The sequence below is a fragment of the Schistocerca cancellata genome, chromosome 4 (assembly GCF_023864275.1).
Source record: "Schistocerca cancellata isolate TAMUIC-IGC-003103 chromosome 4, iqSchCanc2.1, whole genome shotgun sequence".
Lineage (NCBI taxonomy): Eukaryota > Metazoa > Arthropoda > Insecta > Orthoptera > Acrididae > Schistocerca > Schistocerca cancellata.
The window spans coordinates 371,133,518-371,144,503 of record NC_064629.1 but is presented as its reverse complement, the minus strand read 5'-3'; positions in this window follow the sequence as shown (position 1 = coordinate 371,144,503).

Here is a 10,986-nt window from a genome sequence, read left to right as displayed (position 1 = left end):
AGAAGCCCTCGGACGTTGGCGCGCCAGGTACATATAGTCTGCGGCCACGATCTCGGCTCAAGTTCACCACCGGCAATGGAGGCTGAAGCTTTGACAATGCCAGCCACTCGTGCTGACGAAACGTCAGAAAAATCATTAGATGAACGTCGGCCGAAGAACCCGAGACAGAAGCCAATAGGCAGTTTGTCAACGCTAGAATGATTCCAATAGACCACGTAACTGCCCATAGGTGTAGGGTACAAGTTATTGATGCTCCACACTGTATGAACAATCTGACACCCTGAAGGTGGATTACAGCCTATTCAAAACATATCCTAGTTCGTCCGCATCGCCAATCACCCACTCCCTTGGCTACCCAATGCACACTTTCGGCTTGGTATTGCAGTCACTGAAATAAACCACACAACGGCCATCTACACGAACTGGCATCGCGATAGTATGCGGAAATTTCTGCAGGAAGTATTGCTTTCTCACTGTGCTGCGCTGTTGTATGTATGTATGGTGTAGTGGTAAATATAGCGCAGCGTAAACACAAAGCACGCTATTCTCTTTGCTCCTTTAAACCGCATTTCGTCTCTTATAATTGGGCAGACAAGGGCGTTGTGATCTATTCTCATGCAGCATATGGTGTGAAGAACATTGAATTAGTAATCTACCATCACAGGCAAAATTCCCTTGAAAAAGGTAGACTGATGTGTAAGTTCGTGGAGATCTCGAGTGACATACTGTCACGCAGATTGCTACAAGTACATTTATCCATCGTCATTTTTTACTTGAGGTTCTGGAAATGTTCTTACGATCACTTATTGAATGTGTCATAGTGGAAATGTTATCAGGGACGCTGTTTAAGCGTAAGAAAACGGGAAGTGAAACGTAAAAAGTCTAAATCAGTAACATTTGATCTCTTTGGATTTAATAGAGAGCTGGAGGCAGCGAAGGCAGGTGGTAACATTTGTACCGTGTCTGTCGAAAAAATCGCTTCAAACGGCTGTGATGAATAAAGCTTTTATAGTTTACTACTAAGATCAACATGATTATTGGTAAGATTGATCAACTGCTGTGATTTAATCTTCGTGAGACACATTCGAGAGGAAAAAAGAAAGGAAGAATAAACATCCCGTCTATGACGAAATTATTAGAGACGAAGCAGATGTTACGATTGGAAAGGCTTCGGAAGTAAACCAGCTGTGGCCTTTCAAAGGAAATATCCCAGCATTTCCGTTAATGGATTTAAGGAAATAACGGAAAACTTAAATCAGAATGATCATGTGAGGATTTGAACCACTGTGTGCTAACTTCATAAAAAGGAGATAGTGGTTGGCCCTACAAAAAATAAGTGAAGTAACGGTCAGTGTGTTTCTATAAAATGTAGTACTTTGCATCTGGTGGCACTAGAAAGATGTATGGTGTAACGAACTGCATCTCAGGTGTGTCCATCACAGCTGGCATCCGTTTCCAGCAACTGAGATGCACTGCGGCCGCCATATAAGGAAAAACCGGACAAGAGCGAGTAGGACTCGTGCTCTAAGGGTTCCGTATAAACTTAATTATGTATTTAGATATTAATAATAATAATTTCGTGTAACTCAAGGGCCTGGTGAAGGTCTTTCCATTGGAAGTCGCTTGGTCGAATTGCGTGTCCCTAACTTACCACAGTCATCTAACCGGGGAATTCGAGCGAAGTGTTGTTTCTGGTGACTCCACACATCACTGAGAGGCTGACAGTATCCTACTTAGTTTGCACATATCGACATGACTGTTACGTTGCCAATCAAATGTGATATCCTGTTAAACAACCACCACAACAACAAAAATAGTATCACTTGATGACTACTAGACCGACATAAAACAGTAACTCATTGTCATCTACAAACATTACGGACAAGAAATCGGAACTCATTTTAAACGCTCAGAGACAGGCAGAGATCTTAAAGTATAACACTTCCTGATGAAGTAATAAACAAAAACAAGAGAAAATGGAAAAAAATATATGATTACGGAGTATTCTGCTTGACAAGGATTCGCGCCGTGTCATGCCCTAATGTAAAATGAAAGTGTAGTGTGAAATGAATATGGTCTCTGGCGCCATGTTGACCTCTGTTCAACCATCAATTTTTCGCATGTCTTTACGAACGGAACATGAACTGCATTATAGTTTAGTAGCTGTGATTCACGCTATCTGTTTTTGTATTGACATAATGTGATCGCTGCAGATGTGCCACGCCATCGGAAACGTACACTAACATTCTGTAAAATAATGTTATATCTAAATTTTATTCACAAATGTTCAATGTGGCTACCGTTTGTAACACGAAAAAAATCCCATCTGTAATCAATTTCCTGCAGATCCTATGAAATAAGTCTTGATATACAGCGACAGCTGCTTGTGTTATCTATCGTCGCAGCTCACTGCCGTTTCCCGGAAGCAGAGGAACAAAAATTGTGTATTTCATGATCCCCTTACACAGAAGTCCATTGGGATTAAATCAGGTGATGATAGCGGCCAGGATATTGTTCCACAACGTCCAATCAAAGCTTGAAAAAGTTCCAGTTTCTAGGGACTAAATGAGAGGTGTTTCCGTAATACCTTCCACATTTTAACGCTAACGCTAGGTATAGTATAGTAAATTGTAAGTTGGCATGTCTCGTTGATTTACCCGGACTGCGAATGTAAGACAACCGAACTTGGTCATTTGCTGCGTCAGGAGCTGCTGGCTGTTCCAGACCCGGGGCCCTATGTGATACACATCCAGCTTCGGTGAAACGATTGTAGCGGTTAATAATAGTTTGTTTTCGATGTGGTAGCAAATTTGGATTCATGAAACCATAAACAACACTGTGCACGCTCTGCGCCGTTATGACTCCATGGTGAATGTTAGGCGGGAATAAAACTTGAATATATACTGTATTCATTGCTGTATCAAACATTTCTGTAAGTTATTTACTCTTTTCACAATTAAAGATTACTTTTGTACAACTAATTTATAAACATAGTGTATTATCGGTTGCACCAGTGCAGCGTTCTGAAATCATCACACAAATAAACAAGTCTGAGTAAAAGATCTTTCATTTATTATAACTCAAGAGACACCTTGACGTGGACTCTGTTACACAAGTATACAATACAGACGAAACTTCAGTCCATGACATGTTATTGCTTCCAGCAGTAAATATGATCCAGAGATGAAGTCCGTACCTGCGATGCAGCACTGTGGCTGCGGTGGTTGCAATAACAAGCTTGTTTACTAACCCGGTATATCCTAGTAAGGCAACTCTCAGTGGTCTACAACACGTGCTGGTAACGTCGTAACTGCGGCTGCAACTCGATCCGGAGCGAACTGTAACTGCCTCTGCAACCCTGTAGCCACACGTTATAACACAGCGCTGACTGCTACATTGGATCCGCGGTATTGGCTGCCGCTGTTGGAGATAACGAGCTCCTCGTCTGTCGGCTCTCTTGGCCGGATGATGTCGTCGTACTCCCTTGTTGGCCTCCGCGGCGGGTGTGGCGAAGCAGTCCATCTGCTTTAAACGACCTCGGTGAATAGCCGCCGAGGCTCGTGCTGCTCACGGCCTCTCCTGCATGGCCTGCAAGCCGAAAGACAAAGGTGGTGGAAGGGATGTCTATCCACCAGGGGTATACAATGGTTTCAACGTATAGTGATACACAGTTTTGAGGATTGGTTTACTGATAAAAGAGTTGGCCGATATACACATAGTGAATGCATTTGAAGAGCGTCACAACGACACTTTGCTGAGCTGTTTCCGCAGTGACGGCAACCACATCACTGTGCAGTTTTTCGTCTGAGGGTTATTGCATTACTCTGTGTTGTGTGTTACAAGTTTCGGTTATTGCGTATTAGGGGCTTCTTCTCCGCTATTTTCGCAGAAATAATGGTGACTGCAGTAACAAACCAAAATACTCAAAAGGTATGCCATAACAACCTCTCAAAGTTTGTCGATGGAGTTCTCGTTCACGCTGTATACAATAGCAGCATCGACGAAAGGCGTAAAGATGCAGAGAATTAGTAAACAGTATGCCGCTTGATGTTTTATTTTAGTATATAAGCTTATTTCAGATTTATTGCTTCATCAGTGCATCTGCAAACAGTCGCATTTATATACATTTTACATAATATATAATTTATACAGGTTTTGTACGTTGGACGTTGTACTCACGCCCTGACGTTGTAGATGGACGTATGCCAACTTCGAGTAAACTATTACTGCTGTCCGTACTTGATGCATGTATTTTTTTCAGTAACGTTTTAAAGATGTTTCTCATACATTTTATAATACTTTTTTATTATTTTGACACGCCTAGGAATTCAAGTTTGACAGTTAGTTGTTTACTCAAAGATATTTATGTTCTTGCAGGTCCATGTATCTATGGAATTGTTACTGATGTGTTTGCAGTCTCTAGTGTTTTGGTTATCCGTTATCCTTGCAGAAAATTTCAATAACTTTTTTAAACTGTATGTGCTTGAAATCCGTTTGGTCATTAAATATATCGTGAGGATAATCCGTAGTGTGTATGCGTATTTGAAATTCCTCCAACATAATCATGATTGGACTTTTTGGGATTTTTGCAGTATTTGTGATGCGTTTCCAATGTTCTCAGCTTCGTGTTTTTCATTTTTTTAGGTGTGTAAAGAAGGTGGATTGGTTGTTATTTGTTTCTCTCGTATGTTCTCTGAATCGGATGATGAATTTTCATCCCGTCTGTCGTATATAAAATTTTGTGTTGTTACTGTTCGTAATTTTGTATATTTCAGGGTTTAAAAATTTTTATATATGGGTAACGGATAACCAAAACAACAGAGACTGCAAACACATCACTAACAGTTTATAGATACACGACCCACAACAACATAAATATCTTTGAGTAAACAGCTAGCTGTCAAACTTGAATTTCTGAAACGTCCGCTTAGAAAAATTATACATGACTGTGCTTAAACTGACACAATATTTTTAGCGCAACGCAATCTGACTTTCAAAAATCCCTACAAAAGAATGGCCCTGACTAACATTAACCTATACGTTTCACAAATCACTTACCTCACCAAAAATCTTCGTTACTAAAGCTACTGCAATACAGCGAGCGCCACTACTACCAACTAAATAAAAGATTCAAACTACGGAAGGCACTAACTACTGATAGGCATAGTTAGCAAATGAAAGATTTTAATAGAGAACAAACAATGTATTTACCTCAATAGTGTTCAAAAGTCATAATGTATATATAGCAGTTCATGATATCCAGTATTACAAATTTCAAAACTCCGCCATCTCTCTCCCCACATCCACCACTGCTGGCGGCTCACCTCCAACTGCGCAACGCTACGCGCTGTTCACATCCAGCTGCCCAACACTACAATGGCAGACAACAATGCAAACTAGCCACAGACTGCACACAGCACAGCCAGTGATTTTGATACAGAGCGCTACGTGGCGTTACCAATAAGAAAATATAAACAGCCTACTTACATTTCTACGACTGTCAGAATAATAAAAAAATGTATAATAAGATATGTGCAACATCAAATCATCGATCAACTTCAAAACGTTACTGGAAAAAGTAGCCATGAACCTAGCTTAATGTAGTTTACCAGAACCTGGAAAAATTTGGGGGTGTTGATAGGTTTCAGTGCAATAGGTACCTTGATCTGGAACACCAAAAAGTGGTAATTGTCCCCGATACCAACAGTTCAAAGCATCAGTGCTAGCCTTGTACCCACTGATATAGTCTTTGTAGGCTGTATTTTCTTTCACTGTCAGTGCCATAACAGGGTGCAATATTACTTAGAAATCACAAGGACATTTGTTAAACAAAACACTCCTTGTCATATTTACCTCTTCTGCCACGCATAAACATGCATTACGCTAAGGGTATTAGGTATCCTGGTACTTAAAGCTCCTTTCTACGATTTTGTCTTTGTCTCCGCCTGCGGTGACAATTGCCGCTAGCAAAGCGGACGTCTTTATCACTGTAGTACCGTGCGTGGCTGTATTTAGGTACGAATGAAATCACGCATACGACATTTCAAGAAAGAGGGCTGCACCAACACGCTTCTTGCGCATAAAAAAAAAAATCGTTCAAATGGCTCTGAGCACTATGGGACTTAACATCTGAGGTCATCAGTCCCCTAAAACTTAGCACTACTTAAACCTAACTAAACTAAGGACATCACACACATCCATGCCCGATGCAGGATTAGAACCTGCGACCGTAGCGGTCACGCGGTTCCAGACTGAAGCGCCTAGAACCGCTCGGCCACAACGATCGGCGTGAAGCAAACACAGGCGAACGGCGAATAGACGCAAGGCGCCCAGGTGTAAATATACCTACGTCACCACATTACCTATACATATGTGAACGCTAATGGTCCTACAAAACTCCTTTAGGGAACAAAAACACGTTAACTGAGAATAGATAAATACCTAAAGCGGGAGTAATAATTAAAATATTCAGATAATGAAACTGAGACGTAAGGCGAAAATACGATTATAATAAGGAAGCAAGGATCTTTTGCAGAATGTTGACGGTGCTCTAATGGAGAGAAAAAAGTATTTTTTTTGTAGCAAAGAGGACGCCCACGCTTGCATGTGGAGGGAACCGGATGCTCGACTGTAGTTAAATTCTGGACCAGTATGTCAGCGGTAAATTGCAGTACGCATGAGCAGTTACATTCTGTGGACACCCCGCTATCCGTCCGGGACGCTTATGCGTCGATTGTACCAATGCAGTGGCGCGGAACTGCTCACCGTGCATATGAAAAGCGTGCCACGTATTTCCGGTACCTGCCACTGTTCTGTTCATCTGTTTTCCTGCTCCGCAACACTCCATGGATCCCACTTGTCTCGCAGTTCTCATTTGTTGGGAAACTGCATACATGTTTAGGATAATAGCTTACCTGACTATCGCACAAAGTTCTGTGTTGTTTCTATGGAAAATGCTCGCATTTTAATTTTAAAATGCACATTCACACATCGGCGGCACCCTTACTGTGTGGTCAAAGCTTAGCGACTGGACAAACGAGGAGTGGGTTCGTGTGCTCTTCTCGGATGAGAGCAGAATCAATCTGAGTAGTAATCCTGGACCTATCCTCATATGGCACAAGTGGAAACATGTAATGCACCCAGATATTGGTATTCAAAATAGCAAAACAAAACACACGAAATGGAGAGATGACAGTGGTTCTTCACAACACAGAAAAATGAATATATTTAGTGTAGTGAAAGTGTTGTATGCTAATATCTAACACATATATGAGGAAGAACAGGAAGAATGACGTAAACAACAAAAAAACCTGATCATTAAAGATTCTTTAGAATAAAGCGAAACGTATTTGATCTTAACAAGACTTTCATTATATTTGCAAAATAAGGTAGTCAATCTATCCAGCTCTTCTAAATGTAAACATCTGAAGGCGGGATGTCATGCAACTTAAAATATCATGGAAAAATAGACGCCTGTAAGAACATCTAGTTGCATGTAATTCGTTATAAATAACCTTCAGCTTCAACAGTTGCTGTGTTCTAATACATCCACAATGGACAAGAATTATTTATTAACGCTAATACGAGAATCAATAGAAAAACAAACTAAAGCAATGAGATGGGCAGTCCGAGTCGACGAGAAATTATGAGTAACTTCGCGATTTTTGCCGTTAATACGTCATTCAAGTGTTTAAAATTTAGTGTATTTGTATCCACAGAATCTATCATCAAGCTCCTCTCAAAATACAAGGTGATTCTAAATGATGGACACAGTTTCAAAAATTTTTGTGTGTTCAAGGACAAATCCAAAATGAACAAGCTTTAAACCAATGAAAGAGGAAGTTTCAAAGTTCCTGGCGGGCGGCGGTAGGTGGGCGGTGATGGTTTCAGAAGCGACCGGTAGAGTTCGCGCGGCAATAGGTTCGTCATTCCGTTTCGTCAGTTGTAAGTGAGATGGCAACTGTGAAGCACAAGGTTTTCTGCATTCCTTAGTTCACGAAACGTGAATTGCAAATTGCAGTGCAGAGGGCATTTCGTACCAAATTCAGTATTCAACCACCAAGTCGCAAAATTATTAGCCGTTTGTTTAAGCAGTTTAAACAGACTGGGAGTGTGTGCAAAGGAAAAAGCACAAGCCTACCGCATGTATATTACAAATTATTAAATTTATTAAATTGATATCAAACATTATAAAAAACTTTCAAACTTCCCCTTTTCATTGGTATAAAACCTGTTCATTTTGGATTTGTACTTTAATAAATACGAAGTTTTGAATATGGGTCCATCATTTAGAATAAACCTGTACATTTGTCAGGAAATGCTTTTCATTACCGATCGCGTTGTCATGGGTTGTTTTGTAACACGAAATAAACTAAGTCATCATTTCTTTGTTTATTTTAATTTTAAAGTCTTAAGCGCTTGAATTTAACAAACATCGGCTTTATTACAAAGAAGCCAGATTGGAAGTATGCGAACAACAAAATGCGTCCCAGACGTCCTACGAAATCCATGCTCGGGCCGGTTGCCTACTCGTGACCGAAGGTACGAGAACAACTGACGCTAATGCTATCTGGCGGGCTGTTTGAATTTGCGCGAGCAACAGCCTCAATGGCTACCTTCAGTGCTAATTAAATAAGAAACGGCGCAACGTATCGAATTTTTTGACAATTATTTCTCAGCACAACCTATGCTGCAACACCCTAGTAAGCCTCTCAGACTGTTTCTGACAACCCTGTATATTTAAAAATGCTGCAAACAAAATTTATGCGAAGTCGTAAAACGTAAACCGCACTCTCACCATACTTTTTGAACTCGTTGCATAAGAACCATCAAAAAGAAACTATAAAGTATGTCGCTACACTAGTCGTCCGCAGCCAATACGTGGAAGCAACAGCCTGCCGGGAACGCAGTCAGAAACCAAACTGACCAGAGAAGAGAACAGGATGCGAATGCCTCGCATAGAGACCTTTTGTTCCGCACAGGACTGTGGTTAGCTTGCACCTGAAGCCGCCGAAGTATACCTTCCCAGACATGACTTTAAGCAACTAGTAGCCAGGGTTCCCGGGTTCGATTCCCGGCGCGGTCAGGGATTTTCTCTGCCTCGTGATGACTGGTTGTTGTGTGATGTCCTTAGGTTAGTTAGGTTTAAGTAGTTCTAAGTTCTAGGGGACTGATGACCGTAGATGTTAAGTCCCATAGTGCTCAGAGCCATTTGAACCATTTTGAAGCAACTAGTAAACATTGTGAAAGCGTCACTAATCGATCAGCTGGTCGAGAACGTCCACTCCGGTAGCTGAGCGGTATGTGCCCTCTTTAATAAAAAAAACTGAGTTAACAGATCAACAACGAACTTAAATGGATGTCTTACGACGTCCGCCCCGAGCAGATGCAACGAACCGAAGCGAATAAAATGAAAAAAAATTTTAAAAAAAGCGGTCAGCGTGACGGAATGTCATGTCAAGGGCCCCGGGTTCGATTCCCGACTGGGGCGGAGATTTTCTCCGCTCAGGGACTGGGCGTTGTGTTGTTCTCTTCATCATCATTTCATCCCCACTGACACGCAAGTCGCCGAAGTGGCGTCAAATCGACAGACTTGCACAAGGCGAACGGTCTACCCAACGGGAGGCCCTTACCAGACGACATTCCATTTCATTTCACCAGGTACAAAACGTCTTTGCAACATTCTTGCGATTCAGGATCGTGGAAGAAGGAATATTTTGAAAGTTGAAATCCTAACAAGTAACTTTCAACCTCAGTTTCAGTATTTTCATTCTTCGCGGCTTTATCCGTAAATTCTTTGCAAACAGTGTTGCAGTGTTTGCAGAACCTGATGGATCTGGTTGTATTTCAGCTTGTCTTATTTCTTTCCTTTTTAAATGACTGTTACAAGGGAACATTCGCAGGTCTCAATAAACGATTTTTATGAAACTTGACGGATGTTATGAGGGGGCGACATAACGCAATACGTATTTTTTTGTGTCCAAATTCACATTTAAGGCGTACAACACACCCCGAAAGGTAATTTGACGCATTAGGTTAGGAGGGAATATTTTCGGAACGATGATATATAAAAATGTTTCTCATATAAAAGTTGATATGTAATTAACGTTCTTTAAAATTGCATAATCGAATTTCGTAATAATTTGTAATTTTGCAAAATACCCAAGCACCATTAATTAATTACGAAAAATGGGATCTCTTGTTGCAACTTAAATTAACTGAGTTTCAAGCTACATACACCCATGTGTAATAATGCTGGTCTCTGAAATACGCCGGCCGCTATGGCCGAGCGGTTCTAGGCGCTACAGTCTGCAACCACGCGACTGCTACGGTCGCAGGTTCGAATCCTGCCTCGCGCATGGATGTGTGTGATGTCCTTAGGTTAGTTAGGTTTAAGTAGTTCTAAGTTCTAGGGGACTGATGACCGTAGATGTTAAGTCCCATAGTGCTCAGAGCAATTTGAACCATTTTGAACTCTGAAATACCATTTTTTGAAAATAAGCCGTGCACATTGTGCTGTGCGAGTATTTTCAACATACCTAATCGAAATATCTAACGTTCATTATTAGTCTAGTTATTTATTTTACTTACATCCCAAAGGGCTCGACGGCACAGGTACAGTCGTGAGATGTATATAGCTGTCGATGTTGGAAGAACTTTGTGAGATTTTCAGATCTAGTTCTGTTGAATGATTATGATGTCAGTCTCCACATCAAAAACATTATTATCAAGCTGCAGTCACTAGTACGTAATCAATTTTCTTCGGCAAGGCTTACCAATGGCCCAAAATATACCTCATACAAATCAGGATATTTAGATGGTAACCACAGACAATCTGAAATCCTCCTGAATTTTGTTTTATATCGTGTTCTCCGTCGTGTGTATTATGTGAACGAATTTCGTTCATTTTATGCGCATGATGTAAGAAAACGTTATGTTTTAAGAATTTATTTACTGATTATCATTAATGTAAAGATTTTGTATCAT